This window comes from Canis lupus, chromosome 6 (assembly GCF_003254725.2).
Source record: "Canis lupus dingo isolate Sandy chromosome 6, ASM325472v2, whole genome shotgun sequence".
NCBI lineage: Eukaryota > Metazoa > Chordata > Mammalia > Carnivora > Canidae > Canis > Canis lupus.
Window position 1 is genome coordinate 20,437,728 of NC_064248.1, and position 22,945 is coordinate 20,460,672.

Below are 22,945 nucleotides of genomic sequence, written 5' to 3' on the forward strand. Positions count from 1 at the left end.
CATCAAAGTAACACATCGTACACCTTAAATTTACATGTTATATGTCAAATATATCCAATAAGTATTTATATCTATTTATCTATCTATACCTTTATCTATAGATATGGATGGAAGGATGCATGGATGCACAGATCAACTGATCATCCTTCCATTGTTCCTTTTTCCTCGTTTCCTAGAGGAAGAAAAGACGAAGTCTAGGCAGAAGGTTCTAGAAATCTCCTACATGGGATGAATCTCAGAGACTGCCTTACTGGGAAGGCACCTTCCACCCATAAATCTACAGGGCATGTATGAAGAGCTTTAGCTACACGAGAATGTATTATTTTTATTTTTATTACAAACATTGACAACAATAATGTTGCCATTTTATGGCTGTTTACTCTGTGCTAAGTAAGCACAGTGCTGAAAGCCTTAAATGTTCTATCCTACTAATCAGCATAACTATACCATAAAGTATGTACTATCATTACCTTATGAGGAGAAAACAAAAAGCTTGATGGGTTAGATGACATACCAATGTCCCACAGCTAGGAAGTAGCAGGAGCAAGGTCAACAATTACAATACAGAGCTTCCATTAGCCCACTCTGCACGGTCTCCTTCCAGAACTCTAATGGGTCCCATGCAAGTAGCAGGATGCTTTATGGGTTTTGTTGCCTAAAGGCGTGTCTCTGAGCTTCTTTAGGGTGGGAAGAGCTTCACAGAGTCACCCAGGCTCTGACGGTGGTCCTCTGTGATGCTCAGAATGCCAGCTGAAGGTCAATGGATGTCACCGTGAAAAGCCAGGAAAGGAAAGGCTTGTTGCTCTCCAGTGCTCATTAGCATGAAAATAATCATGCATTTCCTGTTGTTGGGTGGCAAAGCTACAAGGGTCAGCTTAAGAGAAGGCGTATCAATGTGGCTCACCAAATGAGTCAGTCAGGATGAGAATATCAATTTATTGGAGCAGACAGGTCTCCATAGAATTCATACCATGTGAAAAGGCAGCTGATGTAAACTGCCTTCAAAAAAATATTCCCTATTTGGCAGTTTTTCCTAAGGCTCATCTGGTGCCCAGGGTCTGGGGGAGGACTGGAACAGGAGTAGACACGGGAGGGTTATGAGGGAAACAAGAAAAGAGCAGGGGAAACTAAATATTGATTTTAGAGGTTTTTTTTTAAGATTCTATTTATTTATTTATTTATTTATTTATTATTTGAGAGAGGGTATAAGCAGGGCGGGGGCAGAAGGAGAGGGAGCAGCAGACACCCCATTGGGGGAGAGACCTCTGACCCGGGGCTCAATCCCCAAGCAGGGAGGTGGGGGAGAGCCTGAAGGTGGGGGAAGCCTGGGATGTCCAAACCCAAGATCATGACTCAAGCCAAAGGCTGAGCTTAACCCACTGAGCCGCGCAGGTGCCCCAGAGTGTTTGTTTTAAAGACAAAAATTGCAAAAAACGTAAGGCCTGATCAGGTTGCTAAGACAGAACTTGTTCCCTGGATTGAAGGAAAGGTGGGCAGAGCACCTCTCATGACACCCCTTACAGATTTTGCAATGTTTCTACCACAATCTTGGATCAGGAGAGGCCAACTAGAAATGTGGCCATTTGATCAAACTGCCCCTTTGCAAACATTATGAAAAGGCTTATCCGTCCAAGGTAGACAGACTCGAACAAAACTGTTTGCTCAGTGTGGGACAGCAAAGAGAGAAAGGCAAATCTGCCGGAAGTCCCAAGCAAGTCCCTCGATTTGCATTTAATACAAGGATGGCATCTTCATTTTACCACAAGGCTTGCGCCTGCCTGACCTATAGTCTGCATTGCTGCGGCAGGGTGCATTAAAAGGTTTACGCTCAGCAGGCTTGGGGTGTCCAAACCCTACATCTTCCAAAGAAAGGACGGACCCTTGACCATGTCCTGGGAGATGAACTTTGAGTCCTTGGATTATCCTGCATGATAAGAGCATCTCTGCACACCTGAGACATTGGGCCAGGCCAAATAGACGATGGTAACACTGTGATTTCTAGCAAGCAGCTGTTTCTGTTGGCCTGGGCCTTGGGGCCATGCTACATCAGTTTGATTTCTGGAGCAGGGAGGTGGGGGAGAGCCTGAAGACCAAGTGGCTAAGGTCAGTCACACAGGATCTCCATGCCTCCTCCACTGACCCCCAGCACAATTCCTGGACATCAGGCCTCAGGGAGCTTCCTTGGTTAGCAACACTCCCTTAGCACATTTGTGACTCACTATCACTGGCACAATGAGCACTGTCTGTGCAAGCCCCACTGGAGGAGCCCAACTGGAAAGTTGGGTCTGGTTTCTCTTGAACTCTGCCCTATGTGTCTTTTTCTTTCACTGTTTTTAATGCATATCCTTAAACCGTAATAAACCACAACCGTGAGTATAAGGGCTTTTTTGAGTTCTGGGAGTCTTCCTAGCAGATCATCAAACCTAGAGGTGGTTTGGGAGGACGCCCCTCCCCACCCCCAGCAAGGAGGGAGGGAAGGAGGGACAAAAAGAGAATGAAACAAGAAGAAAACCCAAGGAATTGTTCTAACACCGCATCTCGCACTAAGCTCAAGGTAATAACAGGAAAGAAAATGCCTTGTATACAAGAGCCCTGGAAGACACCAAAAATAGATAAGAATCAGAGGCTGGGTGTGCAACATTCAGGGCATAATTCCACACTTCACTACATCATCATCGAGATTGCTCTGTCTGGCAGTCTCCCCAGTCCAACCACTAACCTCCACCTTTAAGAGGCAGGGGCCATTCCTTTCGATGAAAATATTCCTTTCAGAAAGAAAACTTTCAAAAGCAATCTGGAAGGGACTTAAACAGATAACAGCATTAACTAATGCCTTTTTTTTTTTCTTTTTGGGGTCCAATGAGAGAAACAAATGAACCGCTGCCTGTTTATGTGCCACCGGTACAAGTGAACAGTCCACATCGAACGCTCTGGCCAGGCCGAGGGTACATGCCCTGTGCTTGGACCTGATGCTGGAACCTCAGGGCTCCATCTATACTCCTACCCTTCTCAATTCATTGAAAACCACTTCAAGCAAAAATCATTTCAAAGAAATTACCTCTGTGTATTACACCATGAGCAGTGAAAAATGTCCCACGCGAGACTCGATGGTCCCGAAGCAATAAAATTTTTGCTGAAGTGCAAGATGTAATAACTCAGGGAAAAGAAGTCCCCATGACAACAAGGAGCAAAAAGAACTGAGTGAGAGGCTGAGGCTTCGAGTCTTTTACAATACAAGGCATCACTAATGTGTGCCTGAAAATCTGTCTTTGGGATTGAAATCCCAGAAAGTAACTTTCTCTCTATTGCTGCTGTGCCTGCCCAGGTGGTACTGGCAAACCTGTCTACACTTCATCAGGAGGCTGGGGGGTGAGGGTGGGGAATGAAGGCACTAGGATAGACCAGAGTCTGTCCCATGCCTTCCGCATCTCCTGAACAAGAATGATGCAGGCATGCTATGGGGTTCATTTCAGGGGGTTCAACATGCAGACATATACAGATGCTGTGCCCAGTGCTGGACACTATAGGTGACACCAAGAGGTGTCTGGGATCATCTTCCAAGCACTGTGTCCATCTCTGTCTCAGGAAAAAACTCCCACTTCCTTGAATTGGCTGGTTTGCTGCTCCCAGCCTGGCTCCTCGGTGGGACCTCATCTTTCCAGACTCCTTGATGCCCCCGCAAAAACCCAGTCTAAAACTTTGCAAGATTTCCACTAGTTATCATTACTGAGAAACAGATGATACAAAAAAGTCAACACTGGAGGCTCTTCTGGAATCTTGGTTCCCTACAGCCACTTTGCACCTGGGTCTCTGATCCTTTACTCCTAAATAAAGCCCAGAGGGCCTTCGTCAGTTCCCACTAACACCTTCCTAACAGAAGGCCTCTCTTCCCAGAACATCATCATGTTAAGAAACAGCTTTAATTCTTCAGCAACTACCAAGGGCTGCCATCAAGCAAGGCAAGTTCTAGAATTTACCTCCTTTAACTCAATCAACAGACCTACGGCAACAGTATTACACTTTCCACTTTGCAAGTCAAGAAATAAAGTTCAGAGAGGCCAATCAACTAACCCAAGGTCACACAGCTAGCATGCGGCAGACCTGCGGTTCGAGCCAGGGTCAGAAGGACTCTAAAATCTGAATATAAACTTCCTAAAAATCCAATCAGAGCAGTAGAGCAGGGTTAAATTCAGGTGTAAGTCGTGGGGCATGTACGCTGTGCACTTCCAGAGTCTCCACACTCAGCCAAACCTCCTCCCCTCCAGCTCACCCCAGTGTTTCCACCAGGCCCAAACGTTGAAATCGTAAATTCTGACTTTTATCATTTTAAAGTGTGTGCATGGAGGGATGTGTGTGCACATGTGATTCTACACAGTTTGAGTCTTCCATAAAACACTTGAATGATCAGCAACCCTAGAAGCCGATCGTAATTCTAGTCATGAGGTGTACCAACTGGCATAATTCAGTTCTGAAAAGGCTCCCTCTAAATGGATTAAGTATGATTGAGCGATGCTGGTCCTCCCTGGGTATAAATGGGGTGGAGGTGGATGGGGCGTTCTGGGAGGCTCGGTTAACCCTTTCCAAGTGTCCATTTGATTCTCAAGGATTTGCTCCACCCTGGAACAACCCAGATCAACATCCTCAATCAGACAACATCGTATCAGTATCAGATACAAGGTGTTTTTCTGAAGGCCACTTTCCTAAAAGATCTTAGGATGCTTGCTCATCTTTGCTTTTTTCCATTACCTATGTTTAAATGAAGTCCTACACTCCCATGGTTTTAAAACAAGAGAAGTTCACAGCGTAAAGGATCTACACCACACGCTGCGCTGCACCCTGTTTTCCTCATCAACAGGACATCCTGGGGATCGCTTCATGCCTGTGTATGCAGTGTGGTCTCCTTCCTTTTAACAAACGCATTGTGTTCCTCCTGTGGAATTGCCACAGTTTACTTAACTTGTCTCATACTCATGTACCCTTAGATAACTTCCAATCTTCCACCATTAAACATAAAACAGAACTTGTATGTGTATTTTGCTGCACAAATGAGATTTCTGTGAATCGAACATAGTGTGGCTATAAATGTGGGTACATGCCTATCCCTAAAGAGATGGTACCCTCCAACTTAGAAAGGAGGACTCAGGGTGCCTGGGAGGCTCAGTCGTCAGAGCATCTGACTCTGATTTTGGCTGAGATCATGATCTCAGGGTCCCAAGATCAAGCACTGTGTCAGGCTCCATGCTCAGTGGAGAGTCTGCTTGAGGATTCTCTCTCTCCCTCTCCCTCTGTCCCACCCCCTGGTCTCCCTCTCTCTCAAATAAGTAATCTTAAAAAAGAACGAAAGGAAGGAAGGAAGAAAAGAGGAAAGAAGGATCCCAGATAAGACATAGAAGTGTACCCACAGAGAGCATGAGCATTTGAAATGAAATGTCTCAAAAGTTGTGTAACACATGATTACTGGATCTGTACTCCTTCTGAGTCAGAGGATCCACAGCCACAGACCATGCAAAGACATACAGGATCCAGAAAGCACCTCCTTGCAATGTTAAAATACAGATCTCTTCTTGGTGGCATCAGTGAGAAATATAAATGCTAAACCTCACCTGCAGTGCGTGCTGCATGGGACATTAACATAATACAATTTAGATACAACAGCAATCTTCAGTCATAGATCAGACCAATCGCTGCCAAAAACACTTCTCCTCTCACTGTTGAATGATGCCGTGAATCTCCTCCATGATTGAGATTCTAAGTTAACTCAAAGAATGTGGTGTTTGCATGTGAGGGCACGGAGAACTGGGCATTCCCCGACACAGTTGGCGAGAGTGTAAATATTTATAGAAGCTTCCAGGAGGGAAATTTAGCAAAGTGTACCAAGAGCCTTAAAAATCATGCTCACTGCTCACCTTCTGACCTGATAATTATGTGCCCATGTATGCCCAGGAAATTATCCTGAGTGTGTGTGTGTGTGTGTGTGTGTGAGAGTGTGTGCATTCTGTATCCATCTGCTGACTTGTGCGGACTAAGGAAACATGGAGACTATGTGGCATCAGTTAAATACATATAATACAGCCAAAACCATACCAAGAACTACACAGCCAATAAAATTTATGTGGTAAAAAAGTAGTTTTCAAACTGTGGATCACAAATCATTAATGAGTCACAAAACCAGTTTTTGTGGGCCATGGCCAACTTTTTGACTAGAAGAACAGACAATATCAAGAGTGCATTATGCACAAGCAGAGCAAGTATGGTTTCATGAGACTTTTTAAAAATGCATGTGTGTTTATGTGAGGTCATTATGTAAAATGCATTTCTTACTGCAGGAAACACTAAAAAAAAATTGAAAAATTGAAAGCCACTGTGGTAATAGAATCTTCAGTGGCATGGGAATATGTCAACATTCGATGTTTAGGCAGGAAAAAAAAAAAGGTTAAAAATTATATAGTCTGATCCCAAATTTGAGGTAATACCAATAATCAAATATACATATATTTGATACACACACACACACACACACACATACCTGTTACTATGCAAGGAAAGAAACAATATCCATGCAGACAGACATGGGCCAATGCAAGAAACCACAGGATTCGGGGAGACATGTGATTTTTCCCCATGTGCTTGTGATATTTGCTAAATTTCCCATAATGAATAAGTATTATGTTATAACAAAAAAAAGAGCAAAGGCTACTTTACAAGTGTCTTCGCAGTAAGTAAACCACCACCTTGGACGACTCCTACAAACCGGTCACAGGTAGCAGAATGACTGAACGAGATGGGCAGACAAAACGGTTGCAGCCTCTGATACCCTCCTGGGAAAAACCACCTTTCAGAAATGCTGCGGACCAATGCACGGCGGAGAGTAACGTGTTCCTACTAAGGGGTGCACGGGAAACATAAGATAGTGGTCTTTCGGAATTAAAAGTAGTATGTGTCATGGAGTAATAATACACACACAGGTGACTGCTCTTCCTAGGAAAAAGGATGGGGGACGGGGGAAAGGAAAAATATAAAATGAGAGGAAGAGTAAAAAACCAAAGAAAATATCAAAAATGTCTAATATCAAAAAGAAAGGAAAATTTGTCTTTGAAATCCAACAGCAGGGCGCCTGGGTGGCTCGGTTGGTTAAGCGTCTGTGTTCTGCTCAGGTCATGATCCCAAGGTCCAGGATTAAGCCCTGCATCAGGCTCTCTGCTCAGCAGGGAACCCGCTTCTCCATCGCCTTCTGCCCCTGCTGTGTGTGCTCTCTCTCTCTCGCTCTCTCTGTCAAGTAAATAAACAAACTCTTTAAAAAAATAATAAAAGTAAAGTAAAACTTAAAAAAAAAATCTGATGACGTTTCCATATTATGACTACGGGTCTCAGCCACTAAATATCCTTCTGGGGTTATTAAATTTTAAAACACCCAAGTATCCACTAAATGTTGTTTTTTAATTCCTAATGAGTTAATGAATTGCCCAGTGACCTGCCCCATTTTAAAACTACATATGGAATTTTATGAGCCATTTCTGCTTCCAGCCCAGGTGGTGACTTCACTATTAAGAAACCATAGTTACATTCAAAGAATAAATAAGGGGGCACCTGGGTGGCTCAGATGGTTAAGCATCTTGTCTTCAGCTCAAGTCACAATCTCCAGGTCCCAGGATCGAGCCCCAAGGTGGGCTCCCTGCTTTGTGAGGAGTCTGCTTCTGACCTCTGCCTCTGCCCCTCCCCTCTGCTCATGTTCTCACTCTCAAATAAATAATCTTTAAAATAAATACATAAATAAAAGTATAAAAGCTTAATTTAAAAAAAGAATAAATAAAAAAATAAAAAGGAATAAATAAAATAAAAAGGAATAAATAAGGATGAAGAGGCAGCATTAGTGTGGAAACAGTCATTAGGGACTTCATTTCATTTCCTGCGTCACCCAGCGTAACACATTCCACCAGCTCAGTAGAAATGGCAGCTGATCTGTGTGCATTCCGTTCCTTCAGTTTCCAGATCTTTCTCAAGTGTAGATATGACCCTGTCCCTAAAAGGTCTGTTGTGGGTCATGATGGCAGCTCCAGGTGATGTGGAGATGTGGACTGATACAAATGACTGGTAGTAAGGTTCAAAACTCCATTCCCGTGGCCACATGGACAAGACCATGATTAACCAAATACAAAAAAAAAAAAAAAAAACAGGAAAAAGTGTGCCAACTCAGGAAGGGTCAAATCACCTCTAGGCTAAAAGAAAAAAGCAGTAGAACTTCACTGGTCATATATTAGGAATAAGAAGTATGAAAGTGTTAGGCTGATGGACACATCGATCCTTTCGGATCTTCCTGTGAAAATCTGGGGCCAAGTGAAGGTGGCTTCACTGATTTTCAGAGTGTATTGATAGAATGCATGCTACTCTTTCAAGTCTTATGATTTGTGTGTGTATTCCAAAGCATGTTGAAAAGTACTGGAGATAGTGGACAGTCATAAAATAATCACTCAATATCAGACAAATAGGGTTGTTTGGTTTTTTAGAGAAATCTAGTAAGAACTTGAGAAAAATACTGCTTAAGAAGCACAACTGTTTAAAAAACAACAAACGAGCTACTGAAGGCACTCGGATCAACTTGTCTACGCTCACACATAAGTGACTTCTCATTTAAAAAAATTTATACATCATCTTCTTTGCTTTATTGGTATTTATTTCCCGGAGCTTTGCATGTGTATCTCACTTAGTCCTGATAACCATCCTATGAAGTAGCACTATTAATATCCCCATTTTACAGATGAGAAAACTGAGTCACACACCAAATCCAGACCTCATTCGAGGCCCCACAGTCCACAGTTCATGCAGCCAGTACTCATAGCCACTCCACTGGCTGCAGACCCTGTGCTGCCCTACTTCCCCCCTATGTACATGGCAGTCTAAGTGTTTGGCAGATGGCATCTTATTCTTTCTTCCAACAGCCAGTTGAGGTAGCTTGTTAAAACGCTGTGACCTTCCCCCTGTCACTCTATACCCACATGCCCTTTCAAGGTTTGTCTGAGACACAAAGGTAATTTCCCACAAGGCCAGCTTCATTCCCCACTAGCTAAAAAACAGAGCAAAATGAGACCAAAGGAGAAGATCAGGAGAAGCCCTTTGGGGGCACTGTGTATTGGATATACACAAATAAAATGGTTTTCAATCAAGGAATGGCAAGTGGACACGTATCATCAGTTAGTTACCTGGGACCTTTGGTAGACCAGATAACCCTCCTCATGGATTGTCAGAGACAGAAAGATGTGCCCTATGTTCTCGGTTTTGTACCCTCTGAGATCTCATGGAGGCCCACAGAGTTTAAATCTTTTTTTTTTTTTCAAGGATTTTAATTATGTATTCCTGAGAGACACACAGAGGGAGGCAGAGACACAGGCAGAGGGAGAAGCAGGCTCCCCAATGTGGGACTCGATCCCAGGACCCAGGGATCACGACTTGAGCCAAAGGCAGATAGATGTTCAACCACTGAGCCACCCAGGCGTCCCTAAAGCAAACAATCTATATCATCAGGTACACAGGTAGCAGGTTAATTTTTGAGATGGAGGTAATGCATTAGTGTTATTCTTCAAAAAAAAAGATGGTTATGTCAACCCACTTCCAAAAGAACCCCCTCAGGCAGTTATCTGACAAAGTGGAGTTTCTCCAAAGGGCCACACCACAGTACTACGAACAAAGGGTCAGAATCTTCCTTCAGAATTAAATAAAACTGAGCACATTAAAGAAATATGGTCAAAGATGAGCAACAGGATGTATAAAAGCTTCCCCACATACTCTATGCCTCCCTTCTGGCTTGAGGCTTCTTGTCAAGAGAAGGAAACTTTCAGGGCACTTGAGTGGCTAAATGAGTTAAGCATCTGCCTTCAGCTCAGATCATGATCTCAAGGTCCTGGGATCGAGCCCCACGTTGGGCTCCCTGCTCAGCAGAGAGTCTGCTTCTTCCTCTCCTACTCCTTGCTCATGCTCTCTCTTGCTCTCTCAAGTAAATAAATAAAATATTTAAAAAGAGAGAGAAGGAAGCTTTCAGTATAAATGTGCATTTGATTCATAAAACAAATACACCTAGTACTTATTCAGGAAAAAAAAGAGGTTCCAGAACACTTAAGCAAAAAATATAAAGTGCCCTTCCCCTCCGCATGTCCTCGTGATGCCCTGCTCCTCCTTCCTTCCATTCTACTCCTGCACCGAGCAGCATCCCGCATAGACACCCTACAGAGTGTCAGCAGAATCCAACAGGTGTCACAGTGAAAACAGAGGGGAAACAGCCAGACAAGAGCCTCTCATGGGTTGCCTGCACAAAAATACACCGATGGGCTCTGCTTGTCAGTACGGCGGTCAGCCGGCTTGGCCCACATGTTCCTGCCGCGTGAGTCAGGTGAGCTGGGAATGTTAATTCATTTGGATGCGATTCATGAAAAATATTGCACTCAGTGAAATAAGAGGGTCTCATTGCTATGCAGGCATGTGCCAACCGAGGAAAGAACGCATATGTACACGTACACACACACTCACACACACACACACACACAGGCAGACACAGACTAAGGCTGGCTCCTATAAGAAAATTCTTCAAAGCAACACTCAATCCAGAACATGTGAGTCTGCCCCAGGGATCCCCAAGGTTGGACAGCAGTTCAAGCCCCCAACCCCTATCTGTAATAATCCACGCTGCAGACACATTTATTTATCTTTTATTAAAGACTTTTAAAATTTATTTTAGAGAGAGATCTTGAGCCGAGGGAGGGGCAGAGAGAAAGGTGGAAAATCTCCAACAGACTGCGCTAAGCATGGAGCCCAGATGGGGCTTAATCTCATGACCCTGAGATCGTGACCTGAGCTGAAATCAAGAGTCAGAAGCTTAATCAACTGAGCCACTCTGACACCCCACAGACACATTTTTTTTAAGATTTATTTATTTATTTACTTATTCATTCATTCATTCATTCATTCATGATAGATACAGAGAGAGAGGCAGAGACACAGGCAGAGTGTCTGTGAAGCAGGCTCCATGCAGGGAGCCCAACGCGGGACTCGATCCCGGGACTCCAGGATCGCGCCCTGGGCCAAAGGCAGGCGCTAAACCACTGAGCCACCCAGGGATCCCCCCCCACAGACACATTTAAAGAGAAGAATCGGGTGGCTCAGTTGATTTTGATTTTGGTTCAGGTCATGATCTTGGGCTTATGAGATCAAGCTCTGTGTCTGGCTCACTGACTATGGAGCCTACTTGGGATTCTCTCCTTTTCCCTCTCTCTCTGCCCCTCCTCCTCACACCCTCTCTATTAAGAAATAAACAAATAAGGAGAAGAATCGGGCTATTTTACCATGGGATATTTATAAACCACGTCTTCTCCCCCGCCAAGTCTTTGCACACTCTATGCCCCAACACTCCGTCCTGACCCCCTGCTCTTGCCCTAAATGACTAACCCAATGGGTCCCCCACATCTCAACTTATGTCTCTTGGGCTCTTGGGACTCTCCTCCTCACATCGTCACTCTTATATTCCATTACCTAGAATAGTGCCTGGCACAGGGCACCTGGGTGGCTCAGAGGTTGAGCACCTGCCTTTGGCTCAGGTCGTGATCCCCGAGTGCTGGGATCGAGTCCTGCGTCAGGTTCCCCGTGGGAAGCCTGCTTCTCCCTCTGCCTATGTCTCTGCAGCTCTTATGAATAAATAAATAAAATCTTTAAAAAAATACTGCCTGGCACAGAGTAGTTACTGAACAGCTTCTTTTAAATGAATGAATAATGTAATAAAATGAATAACCTCATCTATGGCCAGTGGGGTATAGAAAGAATCCACTGCGGTCTTCTAGAAGGAATCTTCTCCCCAACAAAAGGCAAGAGCTGTCTGAAGAAAAAACAAACAAACAAAAAAAAAAAAAAAAAACCTTATGTCACTTCTCCTGTATTTCCTTTTTCGCAAGGATCTGATGCCTACAGCTGCTGCCACCATCTTCAGATCGTGATGTAATGGGCATAGTTCAAAATCCAGCAGGGCAGGCATGCCAGAGTGGAAGGAATGGAAACAGCTTGCATGTTTAATATGCTAGTAAACCGCTGGATCGGTCTCAGGACCACCTGCCTGGGTTCCTTGCTAAGTGAAATTTAAATATCCTGAGTCACTGTTCATTAGGCTTTCTTTTGCTTACAGCCAAAAGCATGCAAACGGACACATTCCCTTCTTATTAACCTAAATTGTGATTGGCATTTGCTTGTCTGTCTTCCCACCTAGCCTGTGAGTTGCACACAAATAAAAAGTGCCTTATTATTCACCATCTCCCTGGCACCTGGCAAGTGGGCACCTTCAACGTCTCTTAAATGCACAACGCATCTTCCCCATCTCCGCCCGCCTCCCCAAGGTCCCAAGAACTCATTGCTGACCCATTTCTCACTGAACTTTTAAAGATGTCTTTGACATTAGATCTGGCGTCCCCAGCCGTCAGAGTGCTAAGACACATCTTACAAAGTCAACTGTTTCTCAAGATTCATCTGAATCAAACCGACATTTTCCAGACTTCTATTTAGAGCCTTTGGTGACACTCCACCTGGATGACCACCCCTTTCTTATATATAAAATACTTAGTTTACTAAAACTGCATTTTTGTCTTCTTAATGTCCTCCCATACCTTTTTTTCCTTTCCAAGCTCACAGTTACATATTCTCCAACCAGTTTTATTTACGTTTTTAATTTTTTTTTTAATTTTTAAGTAGGCTCCATGCCTAGCATGGAGTCTGACGCAGGGCTTAAACTGACATCTCTGAGATCAAGACCTGAGCTGAGATGAAGAGTCAGATGTTCAACTGACTGAGCCACCCAGGTGCCCCTCCACCCAATTTTAAAGCCCAATTCTAAGCCCTCTTCTCTTGCCACCACATACTTGCTCTCTGCGCAAAATGGTGACTATGGTTCCCATTATCACTTTTATGTTGGTAATTTCCAAATGTTTTTATCTAGCCACATCTCTCCTTTGAGCTCAAATCCATGTACCAATTACCTATTTGATATCTACATAGAGATATCTCAGCACCATCTCAAACTCAACATTTTTAAAAAGATTTTACTTATTTATTCCTGAGAGACACCAAGAGAGAGGCAGAGACACAGGCAGAGGGAGAAGCAAGCTCCCCGTGGGGAGCCTGATGCGGGAGTCAATCCCAGGACCCCAGGATTATGACCTGAGCCAAAGGCAGACGCTCAACCACTGAGCCACCCAGGTGCCTTCAAATTCAACATTTTTAAAACTGAGCTCATAGTTCTCTCCCCTGACTGATCAGATTACAGATGAAAAAATTAGAAACCTGTCTCAAGCTGGTTTAAGACAGAAAAGGAAACATATTGGCTCAAATAACTAGAGATTTTTTGGACAGAGATAGTCTCAGGCATGCCTGAATTCAGGATTTTTTTTTCTTTTAAGATTTTATTTATTTATGAGAGAGAGAGGCAGAGACACAGGCAGAGGGAGAAGCAGGCTCCATGCAGGGAGCCCGACGTGGGACTTGATCCCAGGACTCCAGGATCACGCCCTGGGTCGAAGGCAGACGCTAAACCGCTGAGCCACCCAGGGATCCCCAAATTCAGGAATTTCAACGACAAAATGAAGTCTCTCTCTCCACCTCTCATCTCTGTTGGTCTCCACCTAAGTTTTTTCTCTCCCACTGCAAACCAGCTTTCTCCACAGGTAGGAAACATGACCTAAAGCCTCCTCAGTGCTCCCTTCTGCCCACTTCAAGGCTCCAAAAGCAAATCCTCTTTGCCCTCACTGCCAACCTTCCAAGAAAAGGACTCTCCCCAAGATTTGGGTCACCTAAGCCAATGCCCATACCAAGCCATGCTGAAGTGCAACATGCTATAACCAGGGAAGCTGGGTTTTCTGAAGGAAAATCTAACACCAACCCATATGACTGTGTTAACAGTTCTTCCAAAGAGGGCACGGGAAATGCTGGTCAGATGAACTGGACAGATGTCCTCTATCTACCCCGACCCTGCTCTTCTTGTGGCCACTGTCTTGGTGAGCAGAATCATGATTCTCTCATGCAGTCGCCCAAGCCAGAAACCTAGGAGTTTTGAGCTGACTTTTCCCTCATATCCCCCAGACGTAAGCCAACACCATATTCTTTCGATTTTATCTCCTAGATGTTATCCAACATCATCCAGTCCTTTCCATCTTCACCACTACCTACCTAGCCTAAGGCACTGGTCATTTCTCCCCTGGACTCAATAGGGGCTTACTCTCTTGTCTCTCCAGCCCATTCCCTACGTGGCAACTGGCCTGGATCACATCAAAACATGAACCTAGCTATGTCAGCTCTCTGCTAAAGCCAGTGAACAGCCCTATATTTCTCCTAGGAAAAGCCCTGAGTCTTCAGTGTGTCCTATAAGTCCCTGCACAGATGTCTCTTCCAACTTCACTCCAAGTGACGCATCTTAATAGGTCAGATCTCCTGCTATCTGTTCAGAGTGAACTCTATTATAGTCTCTTATAGTGTAGGGTACTTGCTCCCTAACAGCACTCACTACACCCAGAGTTGAACTTTAGTTATTTGCTGTGTTTGATTATATCTTTCTTCTCCACTATAGGGCAAATGCCACAAGAGCAAGAACCAACTACTTTTACTTACTTTTGTATGCCCAGGACCAAGCACAGCGCCTGGCACATTGGCAGGCAATCGTTATGAACCAAGAAATTAGTGTTCGAATAATTTCTGGAAAACACAGAGATTAAAAGTACAGATTCTGGAATCAAAGAGGTCCAAATCTTGGATGGGTCAAAATATGAAGTATGTCACCTTGGACAAGTCACTTGTAATGTCCCTTCTATAATCTGTTTTTCTGTCTGCAAAATAAGGACAACAATAAAGGTTCATAAGATGACCTACCTACAACACTTAGCACAATGTCAGGGATGCAGAAGGCAGATATATCCATTGTAATTAAGTTTAGGCGAGAACAACTGAAAACCCAAAATACTATGGCAATACCGAAATTTATCTCTGTCACATCCAAAGGGCTCCCACTTGGGCCCATTTTATGTGATGCTCCATCATTCTCAAGCTGGGGCTTTCTCACCATACTACCAATTACTGTTCAAGCTTCAACTACAGTCTTCCCATTCTCGTCCCCAGCAAAGACAAGAATGTCCTCATAAGGATGTTTCCCAGAAGTCCCCGCCAGGACCTACTTTCAAATCTCACAGGCCCAAGTGTAACCTCATCAGCTACATCAAGCAGAAAGAAGGCTGGGAAAGACAGTCTTGATTCCAGATTGTCGTGCGCCCAACAAAAATGGAAGAGACCAATAAACAGCCTCTTTCACAGCAAGACAGTGAAGGGAAAATTCTTACATGGAAATTGGGCATTTTATGTCAAGGAGTGCCTCCATAAAAGACTAGAGGCAAATGTGACCGCAGAGGCACCATCAATGGCAACTCGCCTTGTCACAGTAACAGGTGCATAAATGTATTGGCTGAATTTAAAGACAACCACATGGCCATAGCACAGGAGACCTTTCTAAATCACAGGTCCCCAGTAAAACGGTTCAGGTCTGGTCTTACTCAGGCTCTGTTGATCACCTCCCTTATCATGGTGTGAAAGAAGCCTTACAAGAGCCCTCCCATCACTCATGCATGCCTGCCTCAGGCTCTGCCCTCTGAATGATGCAAGAAGCAACAGGTGCCAAGGTGGACTTCTCAGGGAGCCCTGGGGCCAGACTTCAGCCTGAAGAATCCCCCACAGGGCACATGGGGGGGGGGCAGGTCAGGAAGCAGGAGAACTCTGGCTCTGCTGCACCTGAGTGAGGGCTTCCCCATCTGTCACAAACCACCACCTCAGAAATCAAATCTTGCTTTAGAGCTAAAGCAATCCTGTCACTCCACTTTAACTCGCTTGGGAAAAGTTTAAAAAAGGGATCTTTAGCCTCATTGTGAATTTTGAAGTCCTACGGAAAAATGATCCTGCAGCAGTTCAAAGAGAAAAAGGGAGTATTTACTTTCCTTCCCCCTTTCATGCAGAGGAGAAAGGAACGTTGAGGATTATTTTGATAATAGAAACTAAACTCTAAGTAAGAGCATCCAAGAATGATAACCACACTCGAACTGCTGATTTTCTTTCATCTTATGGTAATTGTACATGGAATCACCATCCTTATTATTAAAAGCTTTTATCAAGGGCCAGCAGGTATCTGGAGCACAAAAGGGACTGAGTTTTACTAAATCTACATCATTACTTGGGGCCTGCACCAGGGTCTTTCCCAAGAACTTAGAAAGAAGATTGCCTTTGGACAACTTACCAAAATATATCAAATTGTATCAAGATTTTAAAAGCACACACTCTATCCATTTTCTCTACAGACAGAGGCACTCAAGAGCACAGGAAAATCCTCTGTAGCCTTGCCTATGAAAGCCAAGGATGGAAATCACAAAGACGTCCATAAGGAGAGGAGGTTAAGTATATCACAATACAACCCTACAAGGAAATACAAGGTCAAAATGACAAAACAATGAATCTGACTGCTAGGCAATGTCATAGAAAAGTGCTCACTGCCTGATGACTATGAAGTCAGCAGGTCTGGCTTAAGTATTTCCCAGCTCTGTGTTCTTGAGCGAAGACCTCCAACGTCACTAAGCTGGAGTTTGCCCATCTGAAAAATAGGATAACAACAAGACGATGGCACGGGGTTGCGCAAGGACTAAACACAGCGTTTAGCCTTGTAGGTGATGAGAAGCCAGCGTGGCTACAGTGCCATGGTGGTGTGGACAGCATCGGGAACACCTTGTTGGAGTCACCAGGCTCTATCAGTGACCACATCTTACTCAACCGTATTAATCACTCTAAGGGAAGGCAACCCAGCCGACTGTACACAGTGACTCCCTCCTGGGAATGAAGCTGGCAGTGCAGGAAGCGGGATGTGAGCATGGAAAGAAGAAAATGCCTTTCGTTTTCTTTTTATGTATTTATTAGCGTTTTACTTCTAATACCAGCTCAGGTTACTTTCACAATAAAAATTTTTTTTCAAGATTGGCCTCTAAGAAGTCAATTTTAATTGCATCTCTTAATAGATTAGAGCAAAGCTATGCAAAGTCCTTGGAAGGAGACTCTGAGCCTTGGGGACTTGATGTAACTCGACTGGAAATAGTAATGCATCTAAAGAAAGGAAGTGACTACCTTGAGCCGGGGGGTGAGGATGTCACGGAGTCCCAGGAGCAGTTTAGAAAGAACAGAGACAGCAGAGATGGCAAAGATATCCAAGTAGCTTGTAGAGGAGAGAGGAATGTTGGCCCTACATCCATATTTGCAAGTGCGTCCTCCAGGATCCTCACTTGTTTTTTGCTCTGTGTTATGGGATGAACTGTGTCCTCCGCCCCAAAACTGATGTGTTTGAAGTCCTAACTCCCAGGACCTCAGGATGTGACTGTATTTGGAGACAGGGCCTTTCAAGAGGTGATTAAGGTACTGAGATCATTAGAACAGGCTCTCATCCAACATAACCGGTGTCCTTCGAAGAAAAGGAACGATGGACCCAGACACAGAGAGAGAAGACCACGTGGAGACAGAGAGAGGAAAAGACAATCATCTACAAGTCAAAGAGAGAGACTGCAGAAGAAACCGACCCTATGACACCTTGATCTTTGACTTCCAGCCTCCTAAATTGCAGAAAAAATAAATCTCTGTTGTTGCAGCCTCCTCAGGGCGTGGTAATTTGCGATGGCAGCCCAAGCACACTAACACACTCTGTTGGTGATTCATTTGCCATATGTGAACTTGACGTTCTCTCTGTGCAAACCCCTCAGATTTTACCTTTATGGATTCTGAGTGGTCATATTTACTTATTTATTGTTTGAGAGTGTGCACGCACACATAGTGGGGACAGGGGCAGAGGGGGAGAGAGGGAATCTCAAGCAGACTCCAGGCTGAGCACACAGCCCAACATAGGGCTCGATCTCGTGACCCTGAGATCATGTCCAAGAATCAGATGCTAAACCGACTGAGCCATTCAGGCACCCCTGTCATTTTTTATTTAAATCTTGATTTGAAAGGACTCCCCCATCCCAATATTATTCAGATATATCCACACCACCTTCTAATAGTCTATCGTTTTTGGTGCTATTGCTATATAGTGCTGGCTCTTTTGATTCATTCTTCATAGGCAATTTATTTCTGTACTTTGTGTGTGGTCAGGCCCTAACTTCTTGGGGTAGCCCATTGTCTATATTACTTTTGTGTTCATAAAAATGCTGAAATTATATTATAGAAGTATGTTTTAGACATACAAAGAGAATCATGATACACTTTTAGGTGAAAAAAGTCAATTTTCAAAAACATACATTTTGAAAGACAATGATCTATATATACTTTGTAAATAATGAAAAATTTCTGGAAGTATATACACTAAACTCCCAGGAATAGTTATCTTTGGGCAGCAGGGTGTTTTTATGCTTTCAGTATTTTTGAACTGTCTTCCCTGAATATGCATTACTTAAAGAATAATAATTTAAGTGGAATCTTGGTATGTACCAGGTGCTCTGCCAAGTTCTGGGCAGTCAGGAAGATTTGGACAGGACTGTAACCAAAATACAGAATTTTAAGGTGAGCCTCTGGGATTTAGAGCAACTCATGTTAGGTTCAAGGTGACCATGAGCAAGTTACTAAACTTTCCCTACTTTGTGTGTAAAATGTGGATAATAAGCAACGTTTCTCTCTCTCTCCTGGGACGGTCATAAGGGCCGTTATTTGTAGAGATGGTATATGAAAGCTCTTGGCGTAAAAAGCATTCATTCCATGACACCATGGCACCACGTTTCTTACAAAAGTGAAGAAGGGCAAAGCCCCAGGAATAGCAGGTGCCCGTTGGCAGGACAGGAGGAAATTCCATAGGTGTGGGGTAAGAAAAAAGGAGCCAAGTTTCAGAGTTGTTCTGCTCCACGTCAGCTGGCTCACACTTTATAAAGACAGAAGGTGTTGATGTCACAGAGCTTGATAACTAGAGAAGGGTAAGATTACCAAAATTGGAGCCAATGGACCTTTCATGAAAACACCTTCCAAAGGTGGTTGCCAACCCCAGGGGGGAACAAAATTCTTCATCAGGAACAAGAATGTGGGGGCACCTGGGTGGCTCAGTAGTTGAGTATCTGCCTTTGGCTCAGGTTGTGGTCCTGGGATCAAGTCCCACATCAGGCTCCCTGAAGAGAGCGTGCCTCTCCCTCTGCCTCTCTCTGTCTTTCATGAATGAATAAATAAAATCTTAAAAAAAAAAAAAAACAGGAACAAGAATGTGGCCATGATGTCACTGAGCAAAACAGCGTCTGCCACCAGCGCTCCCTACAGAGACATCACACAGCCAAGGCAGCAGGTCAGAAGCATGATGACAGAGAAGAGGTGCTTTGCAGCCCTCACGCAGCCTTGAAATAGCCTACACTGAAGGGATTTTTTTTCTTCCCTTTGTTTTTAAAAAATATACAGCCCAGGGCAATCCTCATACCTCGGCTGCCCCACATGGAGAAGGGGTAGCTGAGTCACTGGGTCTTGGAAGCCGCCAGCTTACAGCAGGGCTCGGAAAATCAATACCTCTCTCTGAAGTTATCCAAAATGCTGAGACCTTTAAACCAAACTCCAGTAGGTAGACATTATCAACAGCCTTTCACAGCATTAGAAGATGTGGGTTTTATTTCCCAAACAGCCTCGAAAGCGACAACCAGAGCTATCCTCTAAGATGCAGACATGGGGAATTTGGCTGCCAGAGTGGTTCCCAGAGAATCGCAGACAGACATGGGAGACAGCTGGACTCCGGACAGGTGTGGATGCAACAATGTCTCAGCATCTCCTCCCTGAGAGAGAGCAAGGCATGTGGCTTCTAGAAGGCTTCTCATCAGGGAAATGCAAATCAAAACCACCAGGGGGAATCACTTCACACCTGTCAGAATGGTTAGAATCAAAAAGACAAGAAATAACAAGTGTTGGCAAGGATGTGGAGAAAAAGGAGCCCTTCACGCACAGTGGAAACGTGCACTATCGTGACCACTGGGGAAAACAGTACAGAGGCTCCACAAAAAGTTAAAAATAGAATTACTGAATGATCCAGTAATTCCACTACTGGGTATTCTATTCAAAGAAAACAAAAGAAAGATTCATCCTTAAGTTTATTGCTGCATTATTTACAAGAGCCAAGATATGGAAGCAACCCATTAAGAGATGAAGGGATAAAGAAGAGGTGCTATGTATATATACAAGGGAATACTACTCAGCCATCAAAAGAATGAGATCCTGCCATTTTCAACTACATGGATGGATCCAAGTGAAATCATCCAAAAGACAAACATCATAACATTTTCACATGTGTGGAATTTTAAGAAACAAAAGGACAAATATAGAAAAAAAAATGGGACAAACAGGCAGACTTCCAACTACAGAGAACAAAGTGATGGTTCCCATAGGGGTGAGGAGTGGGGACGGGGATGAAACAGGTGATGGGAATTAAGAGTATACTTATCATGATGAGCACGGAGAAATATATAGAAATGTCAAATCATTATATTATACCCTGGAAACTAATTTAACTAACTTAATTATACTTCCAAAAACTAAATAGAAATTTAAAAATCTCACAACAAAATAATGCACACCTCCGTTGGAACTGGACAACGTCACTAATGACCTGCGCACTTTTGGTATCATACTTCCCCTCTCTGTGCCTTACTTTCCACAGAAATTACAAGGTCCTCACTCAATAGGGGTTGTGGTGAGGACTAAGCAAAATAAGGGGGGGCGGGTAAGAGGGATTCACTAGAAGTTCTCTTTTATTTATTTATTTATTTATTTGTTCGTCTGTTTGTTTTTATTGGAGTTCAATTTGCCAACATATAGTATAACACCCAGTACTCACTTTTAATTGTAGAAACCCTCAGAGGAAGTTTGTTACGGCTAGCATGCCAAAGCACAATTGCTGGAAAGAAGGAATCACCAAAGTGAACTTCCTGCATAATCTATTCATATTTCAATTTTGCCTGCTTCTCAAAAAACAGAATCTGTCAGAAGTCTTCAGATTCTTAAAATAAGTCACGAGAAATCTGGAAGAGAAGGTCTTTCTGGAAACAAACGTTCAGATCGATGTGCCTGACCAGAGCTGGCTGACCAGCAGGAAAAGTATTTGTTTCTCCTTACTTATCGCCATCTCTTTCGCATCCAGTAGGCAAACCCTGCAAAACCCTGGCCTGCAAAACCCAGGAGCCCTGGGGCCTTGTTTGGGGCGAAGTGAGGGAAGAGCCAAAGCTCCCACTCCCAGGACACAGGGAGGAACCCTAAAACCAAAGGGAGACATGGACAGTGTCACAGAAAGTTGGAGGCTGGGGCACCAAGACCACCAAAGTTCAAGAGCCATCTCCTCCAAACTGGCCCAGACCTAGTAACTGACATTGGAATTTCAGAAGCTCCAGGTCCCCAATTTTCCAAGGGACCCCCGCTGAGGAACCCTCAAAAAGATCCTTCAGGATACAATTTTAACTCACATGCGCTGGCTGAGGAGCGAACCCCACCAGGCTCTAGTGAGTTCCTCCCCCCCCCCCCCCCGACAAATACAGGGTACCTATTTCCAAACAAAGCATCAAGATGCTGCATCTGACAAAGGTATTTTTCTTTCCAAAATGTGGACTTAATTTTCATAAAAAGACTAAAAAAAGCACAAAAATTAAATCGTACTGCATCCCAGCTTGCAGGCCTTTACCTTAAATGAAAAGAGTAAAATGACCTAGAATCAGGGCCGTTCCAGAAATTCTGGGCTGTCTAGTTATGTTAAGATTGATCAAATGCCAAATCACTTCTCCTTCTCTTCTTGAAGTGAATCTGAGCAGGAAGACTTCGTGTCACTAAACAATTTCACTTGCTATTTGAAGAATTCTCGTGGAAGACAGACAGTCCCTTTAAATTTCCCCAGGCAGCTGCTAGGGGTTGCTAAGGAAATGACAGAAATAGGAAATACTGTAAATAAGTAATTAGTGATTTCTGAGGGGCAGGTTCTTGGGATATTTTTTTTCAGGATTTCACACAACTTAGGTACAGAAACAAGTTTCTTTGTTTTCCCTCCTTCCCTCTCTCTTCGCCTGCCTTCCTTCAGTCCTTCCTTTCTGTATTAAAGAAGAGATAGAGAGTCAGGGCACCTGAGTAGCTCAGTCGGTTGAGCATCTGACTCTTGATCTGAGCTCAAGTCTTGATCTCAGGGTTGTGAGTTCAGGCCCTGTGTCGAGCTCCATGATGGGCACGGAGCCTACTTAAAAAAATACTGAGGGGCACCTCAAAAATGTTGAGTGGCTCAGTGGTTGAGCGCCTGCCTTTGGCTCGGGTCGTGATCCTGGGAGTCCTGCATCAGGTTCCCCGCAGGGAGCCTGCTTCTCCCTCTGCCTGTGTCTCTGCCTCTCTCTGTGTCCCTCATGAGTAAATAAATAAAACCTTTTAAAAAAAAAAAAAAAAAGAAGAGATGCAGAATCTTCCAGCTGGGGGTGGGAGATCTGAGCCACTCTGTGCCCACCCTGATAGAAAGACACAGACCAGGACCCAGGCCTCCTATCTCCACACCAAGCCAGTCGAACTAGCAGTGTGCCTATTTCATTTGGTTAGACTTTGGTGAAAGTACATTTGAACAAGAGTCTTGAAACAGACATCTGTTGTTTTGGCACGACAATCCACTTCCTTTCCTAGATACTCTCATCCTGGTTTTGCCCTGGTGAAATGCCCTCATCTCCAGCCCCATGCCCCCAGGGGAGCAGACGCCCACATCTGCCCCAAACAGGCAATGCCTCAAGCCTCACCCCATCTCTGGCAATGAGGACCAGTTGCGGGACCTGCAAGATCCAGTGACAACGTTTAAGCCCTCATTTGTAAGGCCACCCCAATCCAGGGCTTCTCAGATCCAGAAGGCATTAAATTCCATCCTGGCTCATGCTCAGTTCAG

At 44.1% G+C, this 22,945-nt stretch overlaps 1 protein-coding gene and 1 long non-coding RNA gene across 2 annotated transcripts in view; one reads left to right on the plus strand and one right to left on the minus strand.

Annotated features, from left to right (window-relative positions):
- HS3ST4 (heparan sulfate-glucosamine 3-sulfotransferase 4) overlaps window positions 1–22,945 on the minus strand; it is a 401,441-nt gene that overhangs the window by 361,138 nt on the left and 17,358 nt on the right. The gene's annotated exons all lie outside the window — the stretch shown is intronic.
- Window positions 13,458–17,688, plus strand: LOC112640003 (uncharacterized). Its single transcript, XR_003123800.3, has 2 exons — window positions 13,458–13,688; window positions 14,588–17,688. It is a non-coding gene; the product is annotated as an uncharacterized LOC112640003 (long non-coding RNA).